The sequence below is a fragment of the Dermacentor albipictus genome, unplaced genomic scaffold (assembly GCF_038994185.2).
Source record: "Dermacentor albipictus isolate Rhodes 1998 colony unplaced genomic scaffold, USDA_Dalb.pri_finalv2 scaffold_17, whole genome shotgun sequence".
NCBI lineage: Eukaryota > Metazoa > Arthropoda > Arachnida > Ixodida > Ixodidae > Dermacentor > Dermacentor albipictus.
The window spans coordinates 6,153,962-6,165,644 of NW_027225571.1; the positions used below are offsets into that span (position 1 = coordinate 6,153,962).

Below are 11,683 nucleotides of genomic sequence, written 5' to 3' on the forward strand. Positions count from 1 at the left end.
GCAGCCATTAAAGCTAAAAACTTCAGCGGCTGACATCATCAACTACCAAAACGCGCGCGGAACGGCGATCACAGCGCACGCAGCTTGCTCGCGCTTGCCTGCACGCCGCGCGAAGTGTCGTCCCGGAAGTCACATTGTTTCAACGTAGTGACGTAAGAAGGCGTGTCGAGCGGGTGACGCGGGCGCAAGCTTCCGGCGCGAACGCAAAAATCCTAGTAGTGCAAGGTCTCCACGCCGCCGCGCGTCGACACGCGACGCCACCTCGGCTCCTGACGCCGTACGTGGCCAGACGCGGTGCGGCGCGTGCGGCCGCGTTCCAACGCGTACGTCTGGTTGGGGCTTAAGAATCGAAGTAGACCAGTATAATTTTCTTCCGTCTTATAATGGAATGATTGGTTTCTTTTTCGTGGTTGAGTACTAGTGAGAGAATTATAATGAGGAGTTGCCACGTCATTGGGGCTAGTACTTGAATATCCCATTGGAGTGTGAAATGGTGTGCTACATTTACCTCAATATCTGGAATATTAGAGCGTGTTCTCGATAACATTGACGCCTTAAACGTTCTCGAGCATTAATCTATCAATTTAGCTTGACGGTTTGTTTGCCTTGAGTGCCCCTCTGACTGCGTCTCACTGATAAATTTCACAACGTTTTGTTCCTTTGGCCAAACGCAGGTGCAGGGAACGTGAAACCATTCCCTCGGGTGTTGAAGTCAAGATGGGTAGGGAAATTTCGAATTCAGTTTATTCAAGCTCCACGCAGCGCCTCTAAGGAAGCCAGATTCTGCCTGACAAGGAGCGGTGAGCCGCTTTTTGTTGCATCAGGGACAACTTCTATAACCGAGAATTCCACCCACAGCCGCGCACAACATCACTGAAGGAGTTGTCAGTTTGGGTTCTGCCTTTTTTTGTGTGTAGACTAGCTTCTGCAAAAGATCGGGCTATGAACTGTACTATGGCTCTGGAACAAATACAAAACAATTGTGCGAAAAACATCAAACATGATTGTCAATGTAAGCAAAGCTTTTATTCTTATACCAAAAACGGTGCTTTTCTGTGTTTTTACAGAGAAGCTGTACATGGATAGCTGATTTGTCCGCACATCCGCCTGTCACCTGTACGCCGAAAACTGCTTCGGCGCAACCCCATGCGCATGCACGAAAAAAAAAAAGAGAGGCGCGTGATTGGCTGTGCCAGTAGTGACGTCGTTGCTCTCCGTCGCAGCCGAGCGTGCGCGCAGCAGTCTCCCTCTAGCTCCGATATGTGTAGGCCATGCGTCATACGTACTCCTGAGTAGCAGGCAGCTTTCAATCAGCAACATCGCGAGAAGAACCGGGAATGAGCTCGTCTACTCCGTGCCCATGCTGCAGCCCGGGCACAAGAACGCTCGTGAAGCCGAGTGTAGGCAGCAACTGCGTACCGAGGATCCGGCAGTCTACCAAGCGGTCGTTTAATGAACCGTCGGGATTAAACCAGTGATAAACACCGGGGCCGCACATTTCAGCTTCGCTGGTTAACCATCTGTGCGGCGTGCTTGGGCGCTTATTTTTTGTCAGTAGTTGAAGCGTCGTGGCTTTGGGCTGTGGTTGCACGGCTACATCTCGTAGTCCAGCGAAGACATGCAGATGGGATGTTTGGCTGCCCGTGAACTTTGTCACAAACGTGTCTCTGGCGTTGCATATTACACAATGCGCAACGCCAGGCGTGTCCTCTTTGCTGATGACCTGAGCCGTTTTAGAAGGCGGTGCAAGCTCAATTAGCGTCCCAAAGCGCTACCTACCACGAGGGAAGATTGTGGGGGCATGCCATTGGGGCATGCGCCCAACCCCTAAAGAACGACTTCGACATCAATCCTCGTATTTCGCGGTATCTCCTGCCAACTTGTGATAAGGATGTACCGTTCAACATATCTTTTTTATTTATATTGCGAAAAATGTGTGTGATAGACTGGAACGCCGAACCGATCGTTCCCCCAAGGGCGCATTTCACTCAAATGGCTGTAAGCCTAAAAATATTTATGATGATGGCGTTTGACCGTAATCGTATTCAACCTTTGAGGGGTTCTTAGATACCCTTACCACTGCTTTATTGCAAGATGTGACTTTTTAAGAAATTATTTCCCCTGGAAGTCACGAGCAGTGTACTTACTGTTGTCCCTAATATGTGTGTGCGTGTGTGCGTGACTGTGCTATTGTGCCGGCCACTCTTAATGTCACTAGTGTGCACATCTGGCGATTGTTTTATTACTTGACTGCACCGCCATTGGTGTCAGTTTGTTAAACAGGTGCTGTTACCTGCGCATGCCAATTTACTGTAGTAAATGTCATGAACAAAAATAAAGCATTTGTGGCCTAGTGCGTAGAACAATGGCTCTGGTTTGGCGGCGAGGTGTATGTATTTATTCACTGTGGTTTGTACGTACGAGGGGTACTCATAAATAACAGAGCGTTCTTACATATATAAACATTTCTGCTCAAGGTCAAGGGAAAAGCAAACTCGTCACCTTTACGGTAGTTTCCTCGAGCCGAAATACACTTGTTAACTCCTTTTTCCCCCACTATTCTTTGCATCCTATAAGAATTCTTCGTTTGTGACACTGTCGAGAGCCATCCGCGAAGGTACTTTTACGCCCAGTACATTATGGAAACGCTACCCCTTCAATTTTTTTCTTTTTCATCCTGGCGAATGAAAATTAAAGTCGCAGGTTGCCAGGTGCGGCCAGTAAGGTGGGTGGAAAAGACCATCCATCGCTGCGATATCAGATACTGCCACACGCTCAGCGCATAGTGTGTGCGTAGGGGTGGGCATTGTCATGATGAAGGCGCCATTCCACCACAGATCCGGTCGATTCTTTCGGATGTCCTCTCGCAGGAGCCTTAAAACTCCTAGGCAAAACTCTTGATTAATCGTCTGTCCAGCTCGACGGGCTGACGATGGACAGTGGCCCAGCCGTTGAAAAAGACGATCATTGTTTTGACGCTTGTCCGAACTTGTCTTGCTTTTCTGGCTCGTGCTGATCTGTGGGTCTTCCACTGACTTGAATTCTGTCTCGTTTCCTGGTGATAGCCGAAGCGCCGACTCTCATCTTTCGTTGCCACCTTCGACAGAAAATCTCGGACTGCGGTAACTAGATTTTTTAAAGTTTTTCTGTCATCGACAACCGAGTTTGCTTTTGTTCCCTTGTGAAGCAGTCTGATTACAAATTTCGCTGCAATTCACCTCATCTGCTAATTTACGCGTCAAAATTCGTTCGCATGCAAGCATACAGCAACATTTGTTGTCTAATAACTCGTCGGTTGTCCTTCGGCGATCTTGGTAGAACTTTTCACGAATCAAATGAACATTTTCGTCGGTCTAGCTGATTGAAGGCTAAGCCGAACCAGGTTCATCTTCAACCCTCATGCTGCCATCTTCGAATCGGCGATAACAACGGTAGGTTTGAGTGAGGTTCTTGGCTTTTTCCTTGAAGGCTTCTTGAAGCATTTCATGAGCTTGCGTGAACGTTTTCACACGAAATAAAATAAACTGCAATGCAGGCACGCTACTCTTTACGACCACACATGATGGCTTCACCGACGTGTCACGTTTAACCTCTTAAAAACAAAGCGATGCACAGAACGACTCTCTTCTAATATGGCTTCCGTCAAGGCACTGACAGCAAAGGGCTATAGCTAGCGACACCCTTTGACGGGACATAGAAGCACGCCCGTGTAAGGCGTGAAAAGTTCGTTTTCTTTTGGGTCTCCCCTCTTAGCTTGAGAAGCAATAAGAAACAGCTCGCAGCGAGTATTGCGTAACTGCGCTTCCTTTATTACAGCTGTTTGGCCTCGCTTATGTTCATTGCACATTGTGGAGACTCGGTCTAGTGGATGAGCCCTTCGTCTAGGGTAGACTCAAGTGGCATCTTACTTTTGAGCACAAAGGCACCTGCAATGGATTCCGAAATTTTGATAATGAAATGAAGCTGAGAAAACCAACCAAATCTTTAGTGCTAAACTATTAACATTTCCATAAATAGTAGCGCTAGGTACACATGGCTTCCTACTGAACAGTGGGCTAGTTCCCGCTCAAATCTCGCACAGAGGCAAGATTATGCAACGACTTTAATTTATTGCCGTGTCTTCGCGAATTGCTTGTCCCTCCCCCTCCTACTCCACCCCAAAATTTTCGTCCACAATAAATCCATAGTTGGTGTCACCTGCGGAGATGCCACTCCCAAATATTAATTTATGCGGCAACGGAACGATTGTGCCATCCGGTGCTGCTACGGTGAAAACACTGTTCACCGTATCTGTGAAAGATGGTGCGACTGTTCCGTTACAGCAGTCTACTCGGCCGCTACAAAGAGTGCTCATTGATCATCATCACCATCATCATCATCGTCAGTCGAACGGACGTGTCGGGAGTGGCATCGCGCAGGTGACATCCTATCATGATGTACTGTGGACATATCCGGTAAGCAATTCCCGAAATATTGGCATTAGGCCAAGCTGACTTGAACATGCTTCTTCTGTGCGAAATTTCAGAGGAAAACAACCAGCGGTTTAGTTGAAAGTGTTATGTACACCCGGCCGCTCCCATTTCCCGCACGTTTACCGGCTTAGGCCTAAACCGAATGAAGTATAATCAAAAAGCTACACCGCATTTTCTTCCCTGGAATTTTCCAATAAGTGAGGAGGGTCAGTAAAAGTAATTTGTCTGAAAGCTAAGCCGGCAGTCGGCGAGCAGCTGCGAGCGTGTACCGTACATGCACAAGGAGCCTGGCGGGGTCCAAGACGCGACAGCATACCACTCAAACAATTTTTGTTTCTTAATTGCACCAGTTTTCCCTGAGGCTACCACGAAAACAAAAAATTGGGAGAGGGGTACGCAGAGGGGTTGTAGGAGCACTGGCCTGGACCCTTGCGGACTTAGCGGCAGGCATCTTTTTCCGGCCATCCTGCCCCTTCCTAGTTCCACTTCCCTCTCCTGTCCTTTCCCAGACAGTCAGTCACCTGGTACCCACGCATTATAAATAAATAATTTGCATGAGCAAGGCGGAGTAGCAGGCGAAAACTTGGTTATGGATGCACACATCATAAGCAATATGTCGTTTCTATTGCACCTACGTCAACTTACACAGCAGTGTGATCAACAGCCACAGCCCAGCAATGAGCTCGTGTAGCAGAAAATCCGTTGTTCGGCGTCAGACGTCGCATAGACAAAGAAAGTATGCCACCACCGGACGTGAGTTTCTCAGGGACCCGCTTTTTCGTCTTAATTTGTGAGTTTCCTCGCATGACCTCAGCACTCAGTAGCCAAAATTCGGTCGACGACTTCCCGCCTCACCAGGTGGGAGGTCTCTTTAAATATTATGTGGTTTTACGTGCCAAAACCACTTTCTGATTATGACGCACGCCGTAGCGGAGGACTCTCGAAATTTCGACCACCTGGGGTTCTTTAACCTCCATTTAAATCTAAGCACGCGGGTGTTTTGGTATCTTGCCCCCATCAAAATGCGCCCGCCGTGGCTGGGATTCGATCCCGCGACCTCGTGCTCAGCAGCCAAAATCTTAGCCACTGAGCAACCACGGTGGGTGGAGGTCTTTTTGGCCTCGAAGCCGTATACTAGAGGCTCCCACGGCAACGGAAGGAGTTGGCAGAACAGCAAGTGCCCGCTGTGCAGCCGGCTGGCAGTTACCACTTCAACCCAAGTGCGACAAAGGGTGCTGACCTCGAGATGAACGTTCCCAAAAGGGCATGTAGTGACGATCATGAGCCGTGCAATGATGCCACAATAGTTGAAACCGCCGACATGGAAGCAGAAAACGGATAGTTCACCGCGGTCACGTACAAGAAATCACGCGAAGCGAGAATACCAGTGATTTTCAAGCTCACCGACCCGGAAGCGTCGTTTTGGAAAGTGAATCCAAACAAGTTGGCCTATGAGATTATTACCACTTCAAGAGAAAAGGTACAATCATTTCGTGTAACGAGGGAAGGTAGCTTTTCCGTCAATGTGTCTTCTCTCTCTGCCTCTGCGAAACTACTCGAGTTAACTCATGTTGCAGGCCTTGCAGTCGAACTGTACGTACCACCATCGTACACAAAACATCTAGGAAAAATAAGACATGCTTAATTCAATACGCTGATTACCAACTATTTGAGTACCTACAACTTAGCGGCGTCATTTCCGTTAAGGGGCAGACCAGATGGCTCCGGCCAAAAGATGGAACAGTGGAACCACATACACTTGGGAGCGTCATCCTTCAATTCTTGCCTGACAAACCATTGTCAACACGCGTCCTACTTCGATTCACGAGTGATCCAGTCGAAGAATATTTAGAACCTGCAACTCGGTGCTACAAATGCTAGTGATTTGGCCACGTTGGTAAGTCCTGCCAAGGCCAATTGCGATGCACGATCTGTGCAGGAGCGCATGATTACAAAGCCTGCACCTCTAGAAATCAACCCAAATGCGCCAACTGCAACGGAGACCGCACAGCTTCCTACGCTAGATGTCCCAAGCATCAAGTGCCTTCATTACTCAGGCGACAAGAAATATAACATGGTCAGACCCCGAAGCGAGGCTTGCCTCCTCCGAATTCAGATGCTGCCAACCCAATGAAAGCAGCTCCTTCGTTACAATCAGCAGAGTGGAAGAAAACGTATGCGATGGTGGCTAATAGTTTAGTGGCGATGAAGGGCAAACTAAGCAGGAAAGACAGCCAGGGAAAGACGTCGGCAAGTGTTGTCGACGGCCAACATGAGTCTCAGCAGGCATTCATCCCTTTGAGAACACAAGCATCTACGCACGTCTCACGTGAAGCGGAATCATCTCAGCAGCATATGGTGATGTCTATGCTCTTTGTTACGTTAAAAGCAATTCTGCGGGCGCTTCTTATGGCAAGCAACTTTTCAGAGGTGAGCGCTGTTCTTATGTTAGAACCGCTGGTACTACAAAAGTAGCTTACAACATAGCATAATGACTCGCCAGATGGATAGCTCTTTTAGAAACACAACCGTATTTCAATGGAATGCAAATGGCATTCGGTATAAGAGTGCAAACTTCAGGAAGCTTATGTCGCAATACAGGTTCCCTGTTGTGTGTCCTAAGAAGCAAGTGTAGACCGTAATTTCATGTCTTTCGAACGATGTAATGTACTCATCTTCACGAATTCCGAACCCTAGCCGAATTATGTTATGCGTCAGACAGGATTTACCTTCAGGTCTTCCCTTCTCCGCGGACTCTGATGTGCCTGAGTTCGTTGCCTGCAAAGTTCAGTTTAGAAAGCTGCTAGTGACCATTGTTTGCGTTTACATGCAACCAGCATCGCGCGTTACTGAGTCAACTTTCATGCATTTCTTTCAAAGGATTCAAGCACCAGTCCTATTCTGCGGGGATTTCATTGCTCATAACGTTACCTGGGGCAGTAGCCACACTGATTCTAGAGGCAGGTCTTTAGAAAAGGCTATAGACTCATGCGGCCTTGTGCGGATCGATTACCTTTTTAACAGGCTACAATTACGCTAGTTGTCTTGATCTTGCTATAGCCTCCCCTGACCTTACGCGCGGTATTAGATGGTGCACAGATTATAAGACGCGGGGTAGTGACCACTACCCAATTCTCATAGCGCATTCCTTTATGCATCCGGCAAGATCTCCCAGAGTAACCAAACTCACTAATTGGCAACTATTTCGAGAATATACTTCTGCGGTACTGAACCAAGTAAATGACCTGGACACGTTCCTCTCATCGGTACTAAGCAATTACTCTAGGGCTACGCGACACACCCACTGTTCCGGAAGGACAATACAGTGTCGACGCAGACAATGAACGACTCCGAGCCGTTAGAGAGAGAGCAGAGCGTCGGTTTCATCGTTCCGGACGGCTTGAAGATTACCAAGAAAGTCAAGCTGCACACAGACAATCTAACCGGGACATGCAAAAACTGGGACAGCACCGCTAGCATGAGTTCTCTACGTCACTTACCCCTTTCACTCCCTTGCCGATAATCGGGAGATTAATAAACGCCCTTGGTCATCCGGTATCACAATGTAGTCCCTTCAAAAGCCTTGCTACAGCTCTTGGCTTATCTGAACGCGAAATTGCAAACACGGTCTCCGCAACACTGGTAAATTTCGCAAATCCTGTATCAATTCAAGATCAATCTATCTTCTTGGTGCAGCAACAGATTTAAAATGCTTGCAATTTACCTCATACCCAGTTGGACATCCTGTTCTCTCTAAAAAAACTGCAGCACGCTCTCTCGAAGACACGCCAAAGAACAGTGACTGGTCCTGACATCTATTTTTGTACCTTGAAAAACCTTGGCCCAACAGGTACGTCCACTCTCCTACCCGTCTTCAACAAGATGTGGGAGGAAGCACATGTTCCTGTGAGTTGGAGGATCGCTAACGTAGTCCCATTGCTAAAACCTGGCAAAACGCCACTGTCCCTTGACTCCTTCCGTCCTGTTAGTTTAACGAGCTGTGTTTCAAAGGTGATGGAAAAGATGATCGATATTAGACTGCAATGGTGGAGAGAATCCATCAGTTGTCTACCAGATCAAATGGCTGGCTTCAGAAAACGCAGATGTACAATGGACTGCATCTTTGACTTGGTAACGTTTGTTGACCACGAGATTAGCTGTGGGAACATTGCTGTTGCTGTGCTTATTGATATTAAGAAGGCCGTTGACTCGGATAGTCACCTTCACGTTCTGCTTGGACTCGCAACTATCGGAGTGCATGGCCGAGTACTCAAATGGATCGCTAACTTCCTGAGAGACAGAGGTATATATAAATAGAAACGACCGCCAAAGCGACAAATACACCATAAAAAAGGAGTTCAACAAGGAAGTGTATTAAGTCCACTTCTCTTCAATGCAGCAATAGCAGGTTTACCAGCAGTACTTCCAGCAGACATAAATATGTATATGTATGCACATGACATTTGCATATAGACATCGAACAAGTCTCTAGAAGTTGTCAAGCATCGGCTGCAGGAAGCTTTGAACGGAATAGGTGATTAATAAAGAGAAGGGGACATGAAGGTATCTTATGCCAAATCAGCGGTGCTGCCTTTCACAAGAAAAAAAAGTTGAGAAATTTTGGTCTGTCAACAAATGGCCATGAGATCGAGCTGGTTCGGAAACATCGATTTCTCGGCCTGATTTTAAACCACCAGCTTTGATGGACTCATCATTTGACCGCCCTGGAGGACCAAATTAGTTGTGTTATAAATGTCCTCCGCAGAATCGCAGCAACGAAGTGGGGTGGAACAACTGCATCCCTGCTTTTCGTCCACTCAGCAGTTGTGCGTCAGAGAATTGCCTACTCCGCCCCTACATTGCACAACTTGTCTGCGACGTCCCTCCATCGACTACAGCTGTTGCAGGCTCGGAGTTTACGAGTGTGCCTGGGAGTCCCGCAAGCTACGTCCAGTCACCTCACTATTGCAGAAGCGCGGGAACCGCATTTCGCGGTGATTCGCAGCCTGGAAACATGCCATCTCTTCAGAATTTCTACTCAGCATTCTGCACATCCCCTTCTCTCTCTGATAGAGAACCGTCCAGGTGCACAAATGCACGCCATGTTTCAAGAGCATAAATCACGACTCCCACAATCACTTTTTTGGCACTCAGACCTTTGCTACCCACCATGGCTTCTGCAAGCGCCAAAAATAGAAATGTCAATCAAAGGGCTTAAAAATAAAAGCGACGTTTTCACATTAGCAGCAAAACAATTAACGTTACATCACCTATATCACAAGTACCAGGAATGTATTCACGCCTACACGGACGGCTCTTTAATAAAAAAACTGCGACTGCAGCTTATGTTATACCATCCTTAGAGGTAGAGTATGCTTGTCGACTGGGACACACGTCATCACCAACAATAGCGGAATTAATGACAATTCTCCAAGCCACTCATTTTATCAAAGGATATGGGACACCAACAAAGTGGGCAATTTGCACGGACTCCTCATCGGCTTTAGCATGTCTTGAAAATATTGATGACAGCCAACCACACGCACGAATAACATACGCGGTACTGAACAGTTTAACTCAGGCTAACGAAAGGAAACATGAAGGGATATTACTGTGGGTCCCGGGCAGGCACGTACCCAGGATTTTCTTTCGGGGGGGGCCCACCACCTCCATCATCATCATCATCATCATCCGCCTGTTTTATGTCCACTGCAGGACGAAGGCCTCTCCCTGCGATCTCCAATTACCCCTGTCCTGCGCCAACCAATTCCAACTAGCGCCCGGGAATTTCCTAATGTCATCGCTACACCTAGTGTTTTGTCGTCCTCGATTGCGTTTCCCTTCTCTTGGTACCCATTCTGTAACCCTAATGGTCCAACGGTTATCTAACCGGCGCATTACATGACCTGCCCAGCTACATTTTTTCCTCTTGATGTCAATTAGAATATCGTCTATACCCGTTCGGTCTCTGATCCAAACCGCTCTCTTTCTCTCTTAACGTTATGCCTAGCAATCTTCGTTCGTCGCTCTTTGCGTGGTCCTTAACTTGCTCTCAAGTCTCTGTCCCATATGCACTGGCAAAATGCACTGGGAAATGCACTGGCAAATGCATTGGCACTGGACATATTGCAGTGGCAAAATGCACTGATTGCACACCTTACTTCAATAATAATGGTAAGCTTTCTGTCAGGAGCTGGCAATGTCTGCCGTATGCGATCCAACCTATTTTTATTCTTCTGTGAATTTCCTTCTCATGATCAGGGTTCCCTGTGATTAATTGACCTAGGTAAACGTGGCCGACTGGCGATCCTGATCTCTTGTTCCTTTGCCCGGCTATTTATGATTATCTTCATCTTCTGCATAATAATATTCAACCCCACTCTTACACTCTCTCTGTTAAGGTCTCCAATCATTCGTTGTAACTCGTCTGCATTGTTGTTGAATAGAACAATGTCATCGGCAAACCGAAGGTTGCTGAGATATTTGCCGTCGATCTTTACTCCTAAGCCTTCCCAGTTTAATAGCTTGAATTCTTCTAAGCACGCAGTGAACAGCTTTGGAGAAATTGTGTCTCCCTGTCTGACCCCTTTTTCTATAGGTATCTCCCTGCTTTTCATGTGTAGAATTAAGGTAGCTGTAGAACCTCTGTAGATATTCTTACGTGAAGGACGAGTCAGTAAGACGAGAAACTATTTACAGATTATATTTACAACAACGGTTGCAGCGCTGACCGGTTAGATTCACAGCGCGAGCCAAGTTCGTTCTTCCTCCTATTTTCTGGAGTGATGGCGCCTACGCGCCTCGTTTAAACAAACAAATACCTCACGCATGTAGCAATATTTTCCAAGCTTTTTACGTAAGCGTTCTGTACTCCTTGATTACGTAGTGCCTCTACGATTGCTGGTATCTCTACTGAATCAAATGCCTTTTCGTAATTTATATAAGCCACATAGAGAGGCTCATTGTACTCTGCAGATTTCGCGACAACCTGATTGATGACATGGATGTGATCCATTGTAAGGTATCTCTTCCTCAAGCCAGCCTGTTCCCTTGGTTGACAAAATCCATTGTTAACCTTATTCTATTGGAGATCATTTTGGTAAATATTTTATATAATACTGGAAGCTAATGGTCCCATTATTGTTCAATTCTTTAACGTCTCCTTTTTTTGTGGATTAGTATAATGCCTGCATTCTTCCTGTTTTCTGTGA

The 11,683-nt window shown here is 47.0% G+C and overlaps 1 long non-coding RNA gene across 10 annotated transcripts in view; it reads left to right on the forward strand.

Annotated features, from left to right (window-relative positions):
- LOC139052031 (uncharacterized) overlaps positions 1-1,186 on the forward strand; it is a 47,065-nt gene extending 45,879 nt beyond the window's left edge. For 9 of the 10 annotated variants that reach the window (XR_011509669.1, XR_011509667.1, XR_011509668.1 and 6 more), the window contains one exon: positions 675-999. This is a non-coding gene — a long non-coding RNA (uncharacterized lncRNA). Of the gene's footprint in view, positions 1-674; positions 1,000-1,067 lie in introns of those variants that run through there. The other variant, XR_011509665.1, reaches the window with a different exon arrangement.
- The last annotated feature ends 10,497 nt before the right edge of the window (positions 1,187-11,683 follow it).